Consider the following 16,130-nt stretch of genomic DNA (forward strand, 5'->3'; position numbering starts at 1 on the left):
GCGCTGAGTAGCTGGGTCACCTTGGGCAAGTCACTTCCTCTCGGTGCTCTTCCATCTAGTCTCCAAGCGGGGTAGGGTTATTGCGAGGACTTCATGCCCGAGAGGCCAAAAGGCACCCAGCCCCAAGCCAGCAGCACCAACCCCACAGCCGGCACCGTTCAGCTGAAAGCTGGGCCCGTGTCTCCGCCTCCTAGCTGGTTGCCTGGCACACAACGGGCGCTGCCAGCATTGGCTGGGTTTGAATTTGTTGAACTGCAAAGTCACACAAATCCCCACAACCCTGCCGCATCCTTGCAGGGCGGCCATCACGGCTCCTGCAGCCACCTTCCTGTTTACTCCGCCCTAGGCCGGCAGGTTTGGGGACCCGGGGGGGGGGGCACCCAGGGGGCACCCACGCCAGCATTCACACGGTTAACGCCTTCCACCCCCAGCTCCTCCGAGAGCTGCCTGCCGTGTCCCTGCCTTCAGCAGTCACACGGTCACAGTCACAGAGTCACACGCGCGCACGCCAAGCCCCGCACCCACCACGGGACCCGCAGGCTCCCTGCATCGCCCGGCTCCTGGCTCTAGGACACCTTTATCCGGTCCCCTTGCAATGTCCCCGTCGCCTGCCCTTTGGACCCCACACATCCCTTTGGGATGCCAGCCTGCTCCTCGCACCTCGGACACGGAGACAGGCACCCCGCTGTCTCTTCATAAGCCATCTTCTTGGACCTAAGCGAGGGTGGCACAGAGGAGGGAGGACTTCCCAGACGGGCCTCTTTACAGACAGCCACAAGCACCCACCCTCCGCCCGGTACCACCTAGGCAGCAGTGGCCGAGAGGTAGGCTGCGGGCAGGTCACCTTGGTTCAAATCCCGGTGCGGCCCCTTGCTGTCCAAGTGTCCCTGGGAAGCTTAACCTCTCACTACCGTGGTTGCCTCCACTATAAACTGGAAATAAATCTCCTATTGGAGGGAGAGGAGGATTTCAAGGAGGCATGGGGAAATTTTAGTGGCAATAGGAGTGTTTGTCAGCTTTGCTGGTAATGATGAGTTTACGGGGATATACGCATGTCAGAACTGATACGTGCAGAGTTTATTGTACCTCGATATGGTTGCAGAATTTTTAACTACCTCATACAGTGGTCTGGAGGCTCCGATGAGATGATCCATCTGGAAGGACTGAGCACGACGCCTGGCACATGGAGTGCCTCGTTCCTTCAACACAGATTTTTGACTGTTCCCTGGTAGCCAGGCGCTGTTCCAGGCATGGGGGGGGACAGCGCAACGCTAACGCGGGCTTCTGGCCTGGAGGAGTCCCGATCCAGAAGATCATAGAAGATCTGTCTGATCATCCAGACAGATGCATAAACAGATAAATTAGGAGACAGGGTGACAAGGGAGATTGGGGGGTGGGGTGCGAAGATAATCCCAGAACACAAAACGGGAAGCCTAAAGACTTAGAGATAAAACCACGGGGCCGCTAGGTGATGTTGCCCTTGATCTTCTGTATCCTTGTCTATAAAAGAGGTGAGAATAGGTACCGTTATTATTGAGGTGACTGTGTAGCAGGCAGTGTTCTTACGCTGCACGTAGCGTCTCAGTGCTCCTGCGAGGGATGTTAACTCCTCTCTTACAAATGGGGAGGTTGAAGCCCAGAGACGTTAAGCAGTTTGTTCAAGGTCACACAGCCGGTAAGCGATAGAGCCTGGACCTAAACCCACGTGTTCCAGCTGCAGAGCCCTCACGCCTAAGCCACCATGCTGTGCTGCCTCCTGGCAGGGGACGGCTGACGACGATAATCATGACACATCTTACACAGGGCTGTTGTGAACACCAAACGCGTTAATATGCATACAAGGGCTTTGCCGGCTGACGGGGCTGTGCCCATAGGAGTTCTGACTGACACACGAAGGGCCGTAGGGGCACAAAGGAGGGAGCGCACAGCTCAGCCTCAGGGAAGGGATGCAAAGCGGGCTGGCTCCTGGGAGCAGCATCACTGAGCGCCTACTGTATGCCAGCCCTGGGTGGAAATGTAATAAAGGAGACCCGGGGCTGGCACTCTGGGACCTCCCAGGCTCTCGAGTGAGATGGACATACTCGGGACAATCCAGATGTCTTTGTGCACTGTTAGAAGTGGCAGGACAGGACAGGATAGCAGAGGCCGCAGGGACCACATGGCACCTGGTCTGAATGCCATGTACCCTTTCCTGTACCTTCTTCTTGCAGCCGCCATGACCGCGTGGGCGTCTTTCCACACAAGCAGTTCGCTAAAGAACACCTCCTCCTCTTCCTCCTATGAGACTCCACTTAGCACCTCCTCCAGGAAGCCCCCTGGGCTTGGTGCTGGCTTTCGGTTCCCACAGCACGTGCCCCGTGGTATTGTCACTGCCCGTTTATCGATCTAGCACTAGACTGAGATCCAGGTGAACGAGGACCTCATTCCAGCTCCCACAATACAGCAGTTGCTCAATAAATGTCTGCAAAAGAATGGATCAGTGAGTAAAAATCTTGCCTCTTTCTTCCTCTTGAGTCCTGGCCTTTTGGTGCAAAGATGCCAGGCCCTGCCTGAGGGGTGGAAAGAGTTGGGGAGGGGGCTTGTAAGATGAGCCCCTAAGCCCGAATGCACAGACCTGGGAAGATCCCAGCCCATCTTTGGCACTGGGGCCCTGAGGAATCAGGCTTTCTGGGAGGTCTGGGAGCTGGTCATGTGGGCAGAGGGCCACACCCCATAACTCTCACCGCCCCCCCACACACCCCCTTGAAATGTCTGAGCCGAGCAGAAAACCTCAGCTAATTGCTGAGGGGTCTGCCCAAGGCCAGGGCTTTTTAGACTGTGTGTCTAGAGCAATCTAAGTTCTCCTCCATCGAAAGCATCTCATACCCTGGGAGCAGGGGCCCAGGGCCAAAGAAGGAGCTGGCTTCCTTCCCGGGGACAGACTTGGGCCCTCAAGTGCAGAGTGGGCATCCCCGTTCTCCCGAGAGAGCCCTGGAGGACCTGTGCCAGGCCAGTTTGCTTTCCCAGCTTGATGGTGGGGCAAGTCAGGCTCCAAACTGGGGACAGTCCAAGGCCAAGCCACAAATGGCCTAAGGCCCCAGCCCCAGGCCGTATGATGGCAGAGTACACGATCTACCCCCACACCATGTAGCTGTAGTCAGCTCCCCCAGACCCCCTCCCTGGCCTGCCCTTGGCCTGCTGCCACCCCCACCCTCACCCGGGGAAGGGAGGTACGTTGGTGCTCATTTTATGGGTGAGGAAACTGAGGCTTGCAGGGGACAAGGGACTCGCCTTCCCATCAAAGATTGCCTGGGTTCGAACCCTGCTGTAACCATTTCCTAGCCCGTGACCTTGAACGAGTTACTTCACCTTTCTGAGCCTCCGTTTCCTCATCTGTAAGATGTGGATACCAATAGCGATTACCTCCTGGAGTTAACACATCCTCAGTGTTGAAAGCACGGAGTGAGCACTGCACGCACGTTGGTTAGTTACCAGGATGATCATTGTTAATACGCCAAGCCTCAGGCTCATGCGCACGCACACACCCACCTGTGAGCTCCAGAGATAGGGCTGGAGCCCAGGGCTGGGACGGCTGCGGGCACGTCACGTGGAGGGGAGGAGGTCCTCACACAGGGCCCCGGCCACTTCTGTTGGAGACCCCCACACACTGGTGAGCCTCTGGCCACTGTGGCTGTACCCGGGGAGGCAAGAGAGACCCAGGAAGGCAGACAGACAGACAGACAGACCCCCCCAGGCCTAGGGCAGCCTGGAGGATCCTTGCACACTGCCTCTGCCGCCTTGGGCCTCGTGTCCTGTATACAAAGGCAAGGGAAGCTCGGTGTTTGTTTTCCTGGGGCTGAGTGATGCATTTTTAGCTCCGCTAGTCTCCAGACGAGGAAGAGGATGTTTGGACGGGGCAGCTCAGATCTACCTGTCCTGGAAGCTGGCTGGAAATGGAGCAAAGCCCCCTCCCCCCAAGTGGGCTGGGAGGTGACCCCACCCGGGATCTGGGACTGGTCGGCTTTCCCCAGAGAAGGTTTGTCCTTACCGCACCCTTTGCTGCCCACATGCTGGGCCTCGGGTAACCGTGAACCTCACTTACAGAGCATCCGCCCTGGGCCAAGCACTCCGCCTGAGCTAACTGGAACAAGGAAAATGTAGCAAGTGTCAGCAACGGAACAAAGCCACTGCCTGGAGGGCTGGTGCTCTTATCGTGTAGGGCACTGAGGCTCAGAGAGGGATACCAGCTTGCCCGGCGTCACACAGCAAGGAAGCAGCCGTGCCGGGATTTGAATCCAGAGCTGTGATGCCAAAGCCCACGCTTTTGCCCTCTCCCCGTTATGTGATGCCTCCCTGCGTGCCCTGGATGAGAGCTGCCCAGCGCTTCGTGTCGCTCTCCTTGCAGAAAATTAAACAGATTAAGTGAGCTACGTGGAGGAAGCCGGCAGGGCTGGAGGCGGTGGGCCCGGAGGACCCACAGATGGGAGGATGTGTACCAGATCTGGGTTAGCCAGCCCTTTCCAAATCGGGATGTCCTTGCCGCTGTGTTCCAAAGATTTGACTGGAGTAGGGCAGGGGGGAGAGGGGCAGGCAGGTAGTGGGCAGTCCCCCTCGATGGGGGTACCACAGCACACAGATTCCCCCCCCCCCCCACCAGCTTTCCGGAGGAAGGTATTTGTAACTGCAGGAAACACGACGGGCCTGTCCAAAGGATGGGAAGCTAATCACGGTGTAAGAGTCACAGATTTGTCCTCGTTATTCCCAAGAGAAAATGAGCCCAGGCCTTGAGGTGCATTCAACCAGTCAAGCCTCACAACGTGCCTACGAGAGAGGAGGTGTTTCACCCCCATTTTACAGATGGAAAAACCAAGGCCCAGAACAGCTTTGCGTGGTCGTGGATGAGTGAGGGCAGAGGTGGAGTTTGAACCTGGGCAGACATGACACGCAGCCGCCCAGTTCATCTGGGCCCTGCCCTCACTCACCTACAGATTTTGGCCTCGCTCCACCCCCATCTGGGCAGGGCCCTCTGGTGGGTGCTGGGCCGGACCCCTGGCTGTAGGAGCCTCCTCGCTCTGTCACTCACCGTGGCAGGCTGACGCTGGGCAGGGGAGGCCGCTAGAAAGGAGACACAATTGGCAGGTTATGGATGGTCGTTGCCCCCGCCCTTCCTTCAGCTTGCCACCCGAGTCCCCATCTCCTCCCACCGCCATTAGACAGCCCTCTTTTGGGAGAAAGTCTGACACAGCATCAGTGTTCAAGACCATGCCGCTGCAGAACAAGCCAAGGGTGCTCAGAGGGGACATCTGAGGTTCAGAGACATCACGTGACCCGCCCGAGATCACACAGTGAGTCAGGGACAGAAATGAGGGACGGTTCTGCCAACTCCAGGGACTCCTGGCCCTCTTCTGCTTGGGGGCTGGGGGCCGGAGGAAGGACCCCAGGGCAGTGACCACGGAAGTGTGTGCAGTGGGAAAGGAAAGGAAGCGGGTGGGTATGAGAGAAGGGTCTGGGCAAGGCTGGGGTTTACAGAGATGGCTAATTTTTACCCCAGGCCACACCTTTACTTGTGATGTTCCCCCTCCGTGTGCACCCTTCCCTCTCCTCTCCAACCACATCTCACCCACTCTCTCTTTTTTTTTAGTTTACTTATTTATTTTGAGAGAGAGAGAGAGCGAGAGAGCACTTGCACAAGTAGGGGAGGGGCAGAGAGAGAGAGGAAGGGACAGAATCCCAGGCAGACTCTGCCCTGACAGCACAGAGCCCGATGCAGGGCCTGACCCACCAACTTCGAGATCGTGGCCTGAGCTGAGATCAAGAGTCAGACGCTTAACCAACTGAGCCACCCAGGCGCCCCTCTCACCCACTTTCTTACCGGTCCTGCCTGGGTCAGAATCTGCATTTTAAGAAGACTCCCAGTGACCCACGTGCACAGTAGTTTGAGAAGCACTGATCTAAAAGGTAGGTCTAGGGACGCCTCGGTGGCTCAGGCGGTTAAGCATCCGACTCTTGATTTCAGCTCGGGCAGGTCACGATCTCACTGTTCACAAGATCAAGCCCCATGTCAGGCTCCGCGCTGACAGGGCAGAGCCTGCTTGGGATTCTTTCTTCCCCCTCTCTCTGCCCCTCCCCTGCTTGCTCTCTCTGTCTCTCAAAATAGATAAACTTAAAAAACAAAATAAAAATAAGGACTAGGTCAAAATGGTCAAGCAGTGTGATTTCATGCGGCTCAAACTAATACACCAACTCCCTTGAACCACCCAACAATCTAGGGAGAACAAAGTGTATTATCCCCATTTTAAAGACAGTAGAACTGAGTCCCGGGGAGATCACATGACTTCCCTAACTCACGTGATCAGGGGTTAGCCAAGCTGGATTTGAACCAGTGCCATGGGCTTCAGAGCTCCAGCCCCTGGAGTGGCCGTCCTGGGCCCGTGCAGCGTTGAGCTTGGGGGATCTCAGTGTCCTCATCTGTACAACGGGGTCCCGGCCCAACCTGCGTGTGGGGAGTATACGCAGACATGCCCTGCATGGGACCCCGGACTTGTCCTCACAAAGAATCGGGTGTTACACTGCCAGCTCACCTCTCTGGAGCCCCCGACCCTTGAGGGGCATACAGGCTGAGGCAGGCAGGTGGAAGACAGACAGAAAGACCGAGACAACTGTACAAACAGCCTCGGGCGGTGCTTACATAAGTCAATAAGCAAACAGGGCAGCCCAGTGGGAGTGACTAATCGTCTTAACCAGCGCAACAGTGGGCATAATGCTCCCTGGCCACCAGGGCACATCCCTGCTGAAGACCTGGACCGAAGACAGTGGTCCCAGGTGGAACACAAGGCCAGGGAAGCTAGATCTCTCTCTCTCTCTCTCTCTCTCTCTCTCTCTCTTCCCCCTCCTCCTTCTCTTTCTTGGGACTCTGAGGGCACCTCTTTCATTCTTTCTTGGATGGAACAGTACAGAGGAGCCCAGAGTTCAAAACCAACCTCCACCACACCCCAGCTGTGTAACCCTGGGTGAGTCCCTGCCCTCTGGGCTCGACATGAGGGTAATTCTGGAACCGGCACATTTGGTGATGGCATTAATCTAGCGATTAATTGTGGATGCTCCGCAAACAGAGAGCTCTCAGTAAATGGGAGCTCTGGTTCCAAGACCCCTCCCTTGGACGAGGCCATTTCCATCGTTTGCCCCAGAGGGAAGCAGCATAGGAATGACCATACCCATATTACAGATGGGAAACTGAGGCCCAGAGGAGAAGCGACTTCCCTAAGGTCACCCTGCTGGTCGTTGTTAGAGCAAAGTCAGATGTGAGCTTAAGTTTTAGGACTCCCAGAACAGTGCTCAAGGAGAGGGAAGCACAAACAAGTCAGGAGGACAGACTTCCCAAGTCCCAGCCGCCCAGAGTGAGATCTTTTCTCCTGTGGGATCTGGCGAGGGCGTGTGGGGGTGAGCGAGCGGGTCTGTGTGCGGTGTGTGTGAATGTGTCCATGAACCTACACAGGCCCTGGAGGGAGCGGATGAAAACACCCCTGGGCGGCCAGGGATGCCCACCGCGGGCCGGTGGGCCCTGTGTGCAGGTGCCCCGGGGCTTCCCCTCCCTGAAGACCACCACAGGGCGGAGGATGTATCTCAGCCCCCACCCGTCATCTCCCCATCCACCCCCCCCCCCGCCTCCCCTGGCTCCTTCCTGTTTTGATGGAAGGAAAAAATTTCAGCTTTTTCCTTCTTTATTTTTCCAGCGTGGTGACTCGCTCGGGAAAGGAACTCCCCCCTCCCCAAACCATCGTAACACCTGTACATCGATGCCATAGATCTAGGCCCATCCTGTTGTGCTGGGATAGTCACGGTTATTTTTGGGTGCTTTACGGGGGTGGTACCCCAGGGGAGGTGATATGGGGGGGGTGCTCAGCTGCCTTCTCCCAGTCCACATCCCCCCCTCTCCCAGATTCCTCCCCGCCCCCCTCCCAGTCCTCCCTGCCTGAGCTCTGGGAGGAGGGAAGGAAGCCTGCTAAGCCAGGATATAAATAACTCAGGTGGTTACTCAGCTCCTGAGAACATGATAACATGAGTCATGATGTGAAATCAAGAGGAGCCGTGAGCAGCCTTGGGCCACCGCCCGGGGCAGGGCAGTGGGGCTCCAGGGAGAGGGGGGCGGTCTGGTGCGTGGGGACCGGCCGGGGGCAGGGCCGGGGAGGACGGGAGAAACGGCAGCCCCACCGAACGGTGTCAGACAAGCCTCATCCCGGCTCGGACCCTCAAGTGACTCACCTGGACCTGTGGGTGGGGGGAGGGGGCCTGGGCTTCGTTCCCAAGGCCCTCCCGGAGCTGGGCAGAGGAAAGAGGACAGGGCCCACCTTGAGCATCGCCCGGCCTTCTCCCCATGCCTGTTAACACATCAGTGGGAAGGTCGGGTCCGTTGGGACTTCGAGTCCCGTCCCCCGTTTCCAAGGCAGGTGCCCCAAGGAGTCCCCTGGGCTCCCGTGGGACTGGCGGGAAGGAGTCGCAGCATGCGAGGTGGGGGAAAAGGTGCCTTCTCCCCCCGGGGTGGCCCTCAGTGGAGGACGATCCCCACCCTCCTTTGGCTGCCTGGCCACAGCGTGGGCATGAGGTGGGGCATAGGGAAGCAGGACACCGTTAGGGACCACTGGCCTAGCCCGTGTGCGGGGCCGGTCCCCGGGGCGCCAGCAGGCAGGGTCAGAAGCGAGCTCCAGCCCCTGCCCGCTCGCCTGGGCTTCAGGCTCCCCTCCAGAGCCGGGCAGGCTTGGACCCTGGGTTGCCATGGCAACGGGTTCTGGAGCCTGCGCACGCACGCGGAGCCACCCTCCTCTCGTGTCCCCCCGCAGCTGCCCGGCCTCACGGAGAGTGAGGGCTTTGCCGGGATGAGGGCCCACAGCACCTGTCCCGGTGTCCTGGTGTCCTGGTGTCGTGGTGTCCCGGCGGCAGGGCAGCGGGCTCGGGCTCAGGTGACTGCCGCGGACCCAGGCTGCGAGTCAGGACACCCGGCGTCTGTGTGGCCTTGGTCAGCTCGGTTCCTGGGTCTGAGCCTCAGGCTCCCGGACTGTACAAGGGTAGAATAGGGACGGGGGCTAATGGCTGTCCGTTAGTGGGACCCTCGGGTGTGAGGGTCCCCCAGCTGAGCAGTGATCACCCAGAGACCCTCCCTCATCTATGAGGCATCTCCCTTCCCGCCTCGGGCCTTAATCCCAAGGGCAGCAGCTCCAGAGCCTGGCCTGGGACCCTTGGCCTGGCTTCTCCCCCAGCAAGGGGCAGGTCACCCCACCCCCCCACCTCTGCCTGCCCAGACAGCCTGGCATGGCTCAGACCCAGCCATTCAACGGACAGCCTGCCCTCTGGCCCCTCGCAAACAATGAGGACTCCAGGAATATTGTCCCGCCTGAGCTGAATCAAACGCTCTAAATTTAGCCCATCTGATGCGTCCTCTGCTTCCTGCCCCTGCTGCCCTCCTTTCAAGGCGATGAGGTCACCCCGGAACTGCCTGCCCCAGCAGCCGGGCCTGGGGGTTTCCAGGTCCAGGGCTCCCCTCCTGTTCCTGGGGAGTGGACTGCCAGGGGGTAGGGGCCATGGGTCTACCCTCCTTCCCTGCCTGTCCCGACGCCTCGCCTGCCTCTCGGGCTGCTGGGCCCAGAGCTGAGTCTGCAGGAACTTTTTAGCAGCGACCCCCCGAGGGAGGGGCGGGAGAGCTTCCGGGCAAGAAGCACATGGCCAGGCACCAGGGGCCTGGGCATGTTGGAAGACACACGACATGGCCTGGTTGTCCCACTGGCCGAGCGCTGGCTGCAGGCTGGGCCCAGCGCCCGGGAAGGAGGGGACCCTGCCCCCTCGGAGCGGGCAGGATAGAGGAAGGAGGCCGATGAGCTTGTGAATGACCAAGATCATTTTCGTCCTACCAGATGCTCTGAAGGAAATAAACTGGAGAGGACCTGATGGCGAAACCCCGGTGGGGTGGATGGCCCCGATTTAGAGAAAGGGTCAAGGGAGGCCTCTCTCGGAGAGGTGACATTTGAGCCGAGTCTTGGATGACCAGAAAGAACTATTCGAAGAGCTGGGTGGGGCTGAGCCCTCCGGGCCAGAAGAGGGTGAGGGCAGACTCCAAGGAGAGAAGACACTTAGGTGGTTTGGGGCAGTCTGGAGGCCAGGGGTCCACTCCCAGGAGGGAGTCAGGAGGCAGCAGGGGCCAGGTGGGGAAGAAGTCGGGGTCGCTAGTATTCCCCGAGCGAGAGGAGGTGCCCTTCCCCGGGGTGATGAGCAGGGGAGCCGGTGCCTGACTCAGATTTAAGACGATTTGTGGGCTGCTGTGTGGCCAGGGGTCAGCAGACAGCCCGGGGAGGAGACTGAAGTCACAGTACCTTGGGGTACTAAACACCGGTTGCTGGAGGGCACCTTCAAGGTTTACCTGCTTTGGCCCTCTCCCGAGTCTCTGAGGCTCAGAGAGCCTGTGTCTGCCCAAGGTCACACAGCAAATGGGAAGTCTGCCTGGAAAACCTTTTATAGAAGGTGGAAGAGGAACTTTGCCACCTGAAGACGATGTGTCTTTTCGCCAACCCCACCTCTGATGAGACACCGCCCTCAGCCCAGGCTCCTGTTGCCGGGCCGGTGACCCGGCCAGAGAGGCACAGCTCCTGGGGGACGGGGTGGGGTCTGGCCCCTCTCTGGCCCGCTTCCTCCCACATCCTGTGGACAGGTGTTCCGACTCTGGCCCCTCCCACGATCCTCCCCAACCGCAGCCCTCCCCCCCTGCTCTGCCAAGAATCCAAGGTTGGCAGGGAGTTGTGGGGGGGGGGGGCTTTGGAATGTCGCTTTCCGGTGCCAACACCGGTGTGCCAACCTCAGCAGAGGCCTCGGGGGCGGACGGGGGAACACCGGATCTCGTCTGGAATGGGAGGCTGGCAGCAATGAGCCACCACCGGGGAAGGGCAGGGCCCTGCCTGTCACATGCTCAGGTGGGGGTATCTACACTACACTAGAGCCCCCCCTCAGGGCTCCCCGAACTATTCGCCTGCTGGCTCATCTCTCCTGGAGTGGGGGAGCTGTTTCCCTAGCGACCGTGCCCCCCATCACGCCCTTCCCCTCCAGCTACCTACACCCTCAGCGCTTCTTGGTTTATACTTGAACCCTGTTGGGGTGGGGGGAGGCAGCGCTCTGTGTTGGAGATTCCTATTAACCCTTCAGACGCGGAGTGTGGAGAAAAGGGTTTGAGGCTGAGGCTGATCTGGGTTCAAATCCCATCTCGACAGCGACTGCCTCTCTGGGCCTCAGTTTCCTCATCTACACAATGGAGACAATCCCCCCTATGTAAGAATTGAATATGGTTGGGGCACCTGGGTGGCTCAGTCCGTTGAGCGTAGTACGACTCTTTTTTTTTTTTTTTTAATTTTTTAAATGTTTATTTATGTTTGAGAGAGAGAGAGCACAAGCAGGGGAGGGGCAGAGAGAGAGAGACGGAGACAGAATACGAAGCAGGCTCCAGGCTCCAAGCGGTCAGCGCAGAGCCCGACGCAGGGCTCGAACCCACGAACCACGAGATGGTGACTGGAGCCGAAGCCGGACGCGGAACCGACGGAGCCACCCAGGCGCCCCGCAGTACGACTCTTGATTTCCGCTCAGGTCATGATCTCATGGTGAATTCAAGCGCCACCACCGTGGTGATCTCTGCACTGAGCACGGAGCCTGCTTGGGATTCTCTCTCTCCCTCTCTCTGCCCCTTCCCCGCTTGCACAAGCACGCGTGTTCTCTCTCTCTCTCTCTCCCTCTCTCAAAAGTAAATAAATAAACATTTAAAAAGAAAGAGTTGAATGTGGTAACAGCAGCACCAGCCCGCCCCCACCCCCGCCCCAGGCCTTGGCACACTCCAGCTCCTTATCTGTTTCTTGCCTCCCTCCCTGACCACCTAGAAGTAGACTGCTTCTCGCCTCTTCTGGCCAGGGGGAGGGCCTGGGACCTGGTGAGGATCCTGGCTCAGGAGTCAGACCCACCTGGGTCTGAGCCCTGGCTCTTCCACTGGCCGGCTCTGTGGCCCTGGGCAAGTTACTAAACCTCTCTGAGCCTTCATTTTCTCATTTGCTTCAGGGTACTAATAACAGTACCATAGTAGCAATCCCTTCCCCACCCGGGGCTGTTGGGACACAGCGGTCACTGTTAGTATTATCAGCCGGTGGGGGAAAGAGGGTGCTGTGGGGGAGCCTCGTGTCTCCCCAGTGGCCCGAGGTTGTTGGAAGCTTCTGGTGAGGGGGCCGGGCAGCCTTGAGCGGTGGGAGCGAGGACGGGGCGCCCGGCACCCACAGCCCCCTTGGCCTGCCTCTCTCGTGGCAGACGCCGAGGGGCTGGCGATTCTCTGGGGACCCCCCACGCTCCCAGCCATGCTGGTGGTGAAGCTGGGTGAGGCCTCTTTTTCCAGCCAGATGCCCTTTAGGCCTGGGGCAGGGCCACCCCCTCCGCCCCTCTGCCAGCAGGGCCCAGGCCAAGACGCCTTTATTTTTAAACCTGCGAACAATGCCTGGCCCGGCACAGCCTCCTACGGAGGACGGAGCGAGCGAGGATGGGCTGGGAGCCACACTTCCTGGGCCGACACTCCTCGTCCCAGACAGGTACCCTGCTTACTTCCCCTCGTCCCTGGCCTTGACACTGCTGTCCCTCTGGGAGGCGGGGGATGGTCCAGATTCTAGAGTGCCTGTCCTCTGGCTGGGATGAGCCGCCCCCGTCAGACAGGCACGGATGAGACACGCTTGCGGTGCTCGGCCCCTCCTCCCCTGCAGGGGGCCGGTCCGAAGAGTGGCTTCGGAACCCAGGACGTCTGGCCTCTCAGACTCCTCCTCTGCCCCCATAACCCACCCCCCAAAACCAGGCCGGACATTCTGCCTCCTCGAGAGGGCTCCCGTCCTGCCCAGTGCCAGGGATGTGCTGACACCTCCCCTGGCTCACAGCTCGTCAGAAAAGTCCTGAGTCTGTGCAGCGGGAGGCCGGTGCACCTGGCAGTGGCCAGCAGCTGAACACTCCTGGAGGGCAGGACAAGGTCAAGAGACCAGGGATGTGGAGTCTAGTCCTGGATCTGCCATCGGCCCCCCGTGTGACCTTGAGCAAGACCATCACTGTCCTTCCTCCCTCTATTTCCTCTTCCATCAACCCGGGAGAATTACCCCGCCCTACTCCCCCCTCAGGATGGGAGAGGGCTTGATAACCTCTGAGCTGCTGTGCACACTTGGGGCACAGGGGCCGCTGACGAGCAGGAGACACTGCAAACAGGTGTCCCCAACACCTGGTGGTCTCCACGGAGAGCCTCACACACCAGACCCCAGAGCCAGAGACGGCCTGGCTTCAGATCCCAGCTCTCTGCTCTCAGTCGCAGAGTTGGGGCATGGTAACTACCCCTTAGCACCCCTGTTTCCCCACCAGTAAAATGTGATCCTGATCGTACCTGCGATGGATGTGTGTGTTCGCACGGAGAGTGCGTCCTGGAGAATGTGCACAAAAAGAAAACAGGCACCAGAGTCGGGGTGTGGATTTACACGCCAGCCCGAGTCCAGTGGCCCGGTATGGGCACTGATGTCCGAGGACAGTGTGTGTGCCCAAGCCTGGAGCACGTGTGTGCCGAGGACGTGCTCCCAAGGACCTGGAACCCTTTATGTCCCCTCATCCTGCTGTTGAAATGAGAGCAGGAGTGTGTCCCCCTGTCCTCACCTGGTCATGTGGAAGCACAGGCCATCAGCCCCGCCCCCCACCCCACCCCACCCCAGAGCCTGGCCCCACCTGGGCTGCTGAGGAACAGCCTCAAGGGGAGACCTCTGGGAGGGGACAGTAGGGAGGGGACTGGTCACTGAGGACCTCGAAACGGGCTTGGTCTCCCCTGGTCCCTAGGCTGCTTTGCTTTTCCCCAGAGCATCGGCGCCTGTGAGGTTTCCCGTATGTGTTTCGTCTGCCCCTGCCACGTGGTTTTGTCTGCTTTGCCCACGCAGCTCTGGAGAGGGGGCTCGAGGAGGGTGGAGGGACCCGGCGACCCAGCAGGGCGGAGGACACCATGACAGGCGTGGCCAAGAAAAGTCAAGGGGGTGGGGGGCATCCCGATAACTAGGTTGGAGGGGAATTCTCGGGACCAGATGACCTTCCGGCTGTGGTGGGCAAGGCAAGGTTTCCTGCTGGAGCAGCTGGCGGGAGGCTGGGACGCCCCTCACCGCTTGGCTGGCGGAGGGATGCGCCCACAGGCACTGAGCACACGGGTGCGCGCACACGAGCGCACGTGAACCCACGCACGCACACAGGCACACGCAAGGAGGGCAGCCCGGGCCCAGGCAGGTGGCGTGTGGTTGACGGACGCCACGAGGTGGGCCGCTCAGTGCCTGTTTCCAAGTCCCCCGCGGAAGACAGCCTCTCCGGGCTGCACCGAGTGGGGCAAACACTGGGGAAGCTCAGGCTCGCGGAGCCCCTCCCGTGCTCCTCTTCTTGAATCTGGATACATTTGCATTTGCAAAAGCAGCGCTCTGTGGCTTCCGAACTAGGTCAGAAAATGCAGCGTGGCTTCTGCTTGGTTCTCTTGGGACACTTGCTTCCAGAGCGCTGGGCCGCCATGCTGTGAGGAAGCACAATGAGCCCCCACAGACCAAATGGAGAGGCCCTGGCAGTACCGGAGGGGGAGAAAGACGCCCAGCCAGCTCACACTGCTCCCCCCCACCTGCCGCCGTCCCAGCTCGCACCACTCCCCCCCTGATGTCCCAGCTCACACCGCTCCCCCCCCCCCGCATCCCAGCTCACACCGCTCCCCCCCCCCGCATCCCAGCTCACACCGCTCCCCCCCCCCCGCATCCCAGCTCATACCGCTCCCCCCCTCTCCGTCCCAGCTCACACCGCTCTCAGCCTGCCGTCCCAGTTCACACCACTGCCCCCTCCCCCCCCCCCCCCCCCCCCCCGCCGTCCCAGCTCCAGCCACCAACAGCAATGCACAGGAGATCCTAAGCCAGGCCACCAAGCCAAACGCAGCCCAAATCCCCGAGCTGCGGAAACCATGACAAATAGTAAAATGATTCTGATTGTCCTAAGCTGCCCAGTTTGGGTTTGTTACACGCCAGTAGCTCCCTGGAACACAACCCGCTGCTAGTCGCGTTGGGTTGATGCTCAAAACAATCCAGAATCCAACTGCTTCTCACGCCTCCGTGCCTTCTCACGCCTCCATGAGCCTTCTCACTCTCATGCAGGCCACCATGATCTCTTGCTTGGATGCTTGCAGTAGCTTCCTGACTGGTCTCCCTCCTTCTGCCCTCAAGCCTGCAGTCCCTTCTCCACACGGCAGCCAGAGCGAACCTGCAGAGCAGAGACACCTCCGCTCAAAGCCCTCCGGTGGCTCCCATCTCCCCCCAAGTCCCGACAGTGACCCACAGGCCCTACACTGTCTGCCCCCTGACCTCAGCTCTCCCCCCTCCCCTCGCTCACTGCACCTAGCTGGTCCCCAAACTCAGCCAGCGATTACTTCCTCAGGGCCACTGCTGATGCTGTTCCTTCTGCCTCAGGTTCCTTTTCCCTACACGTCTGCCCAGCGCGCTTCACACCCCTCAGCTTTCAGCTCAGCTGTCACCGATTCGGTGAGGCCTCCCCACCAGCACCGTGCCCCCGAAACTCCCCATTCTCTCCCTGCTCTATTTTTCTCCACTGGCTCTCCCACCTCCTGGTCCATTGTATCTCGATGTTCCGTTGGCTGCCCTCCTCCACTGTCATCTGCCAGCCGCGACTTTGTTCTTTACCGCTCTGTCCTCAGGGGCAGGGCACGTGGTCGCGCTTCAGCTGTCTCTGGAATGAATGGATGAGTGGCTCAGTGAACGAATGAGTCCAGAATCCTTCCACTCAACCCAAACCCCTGACGGGCGAGCGGAGGGGCATCGAGTCCCTCGAAATGGGCCACCCTCCTGCCGGTTCAGGGCGCATCCTCGTGCTCCAAATGAGGAGACTAAGGCCCAGAGAGGGTAACTCATTTGTTGAAAGCGAACGTGCACCGCTCCTGTGCACAGCACCTCCAGGGCACGTGGAAAATTCCTATTTTATATTCCTAACCGTGTGTGTTTTCCTGACAGGTCCCAAGATTATTCAGCTTCAGGCCCCACCAGCCCAGGACTAGCCCCTGCCTCCCCACGGGGTTTTCAGCATTAAATACGTTA

The sequence above is a fragment of the Acinonyx jubatus genome, chromosome B4, assembly GCF_027475565.1.
Source record: "Acinonyx jubatus isolate Ajub_Pintada_27869175 chromosome B4, VMU_Ajub_asm_v1.0, whole genome shotgun sequence".
In the NCBI taxonomy this organism is placed as follows: Eukaryota; Metazoa; Chordata; class Mammalia; order Carnivora; family Felidae; genus Acinonyx; species Acinonyx jubatus.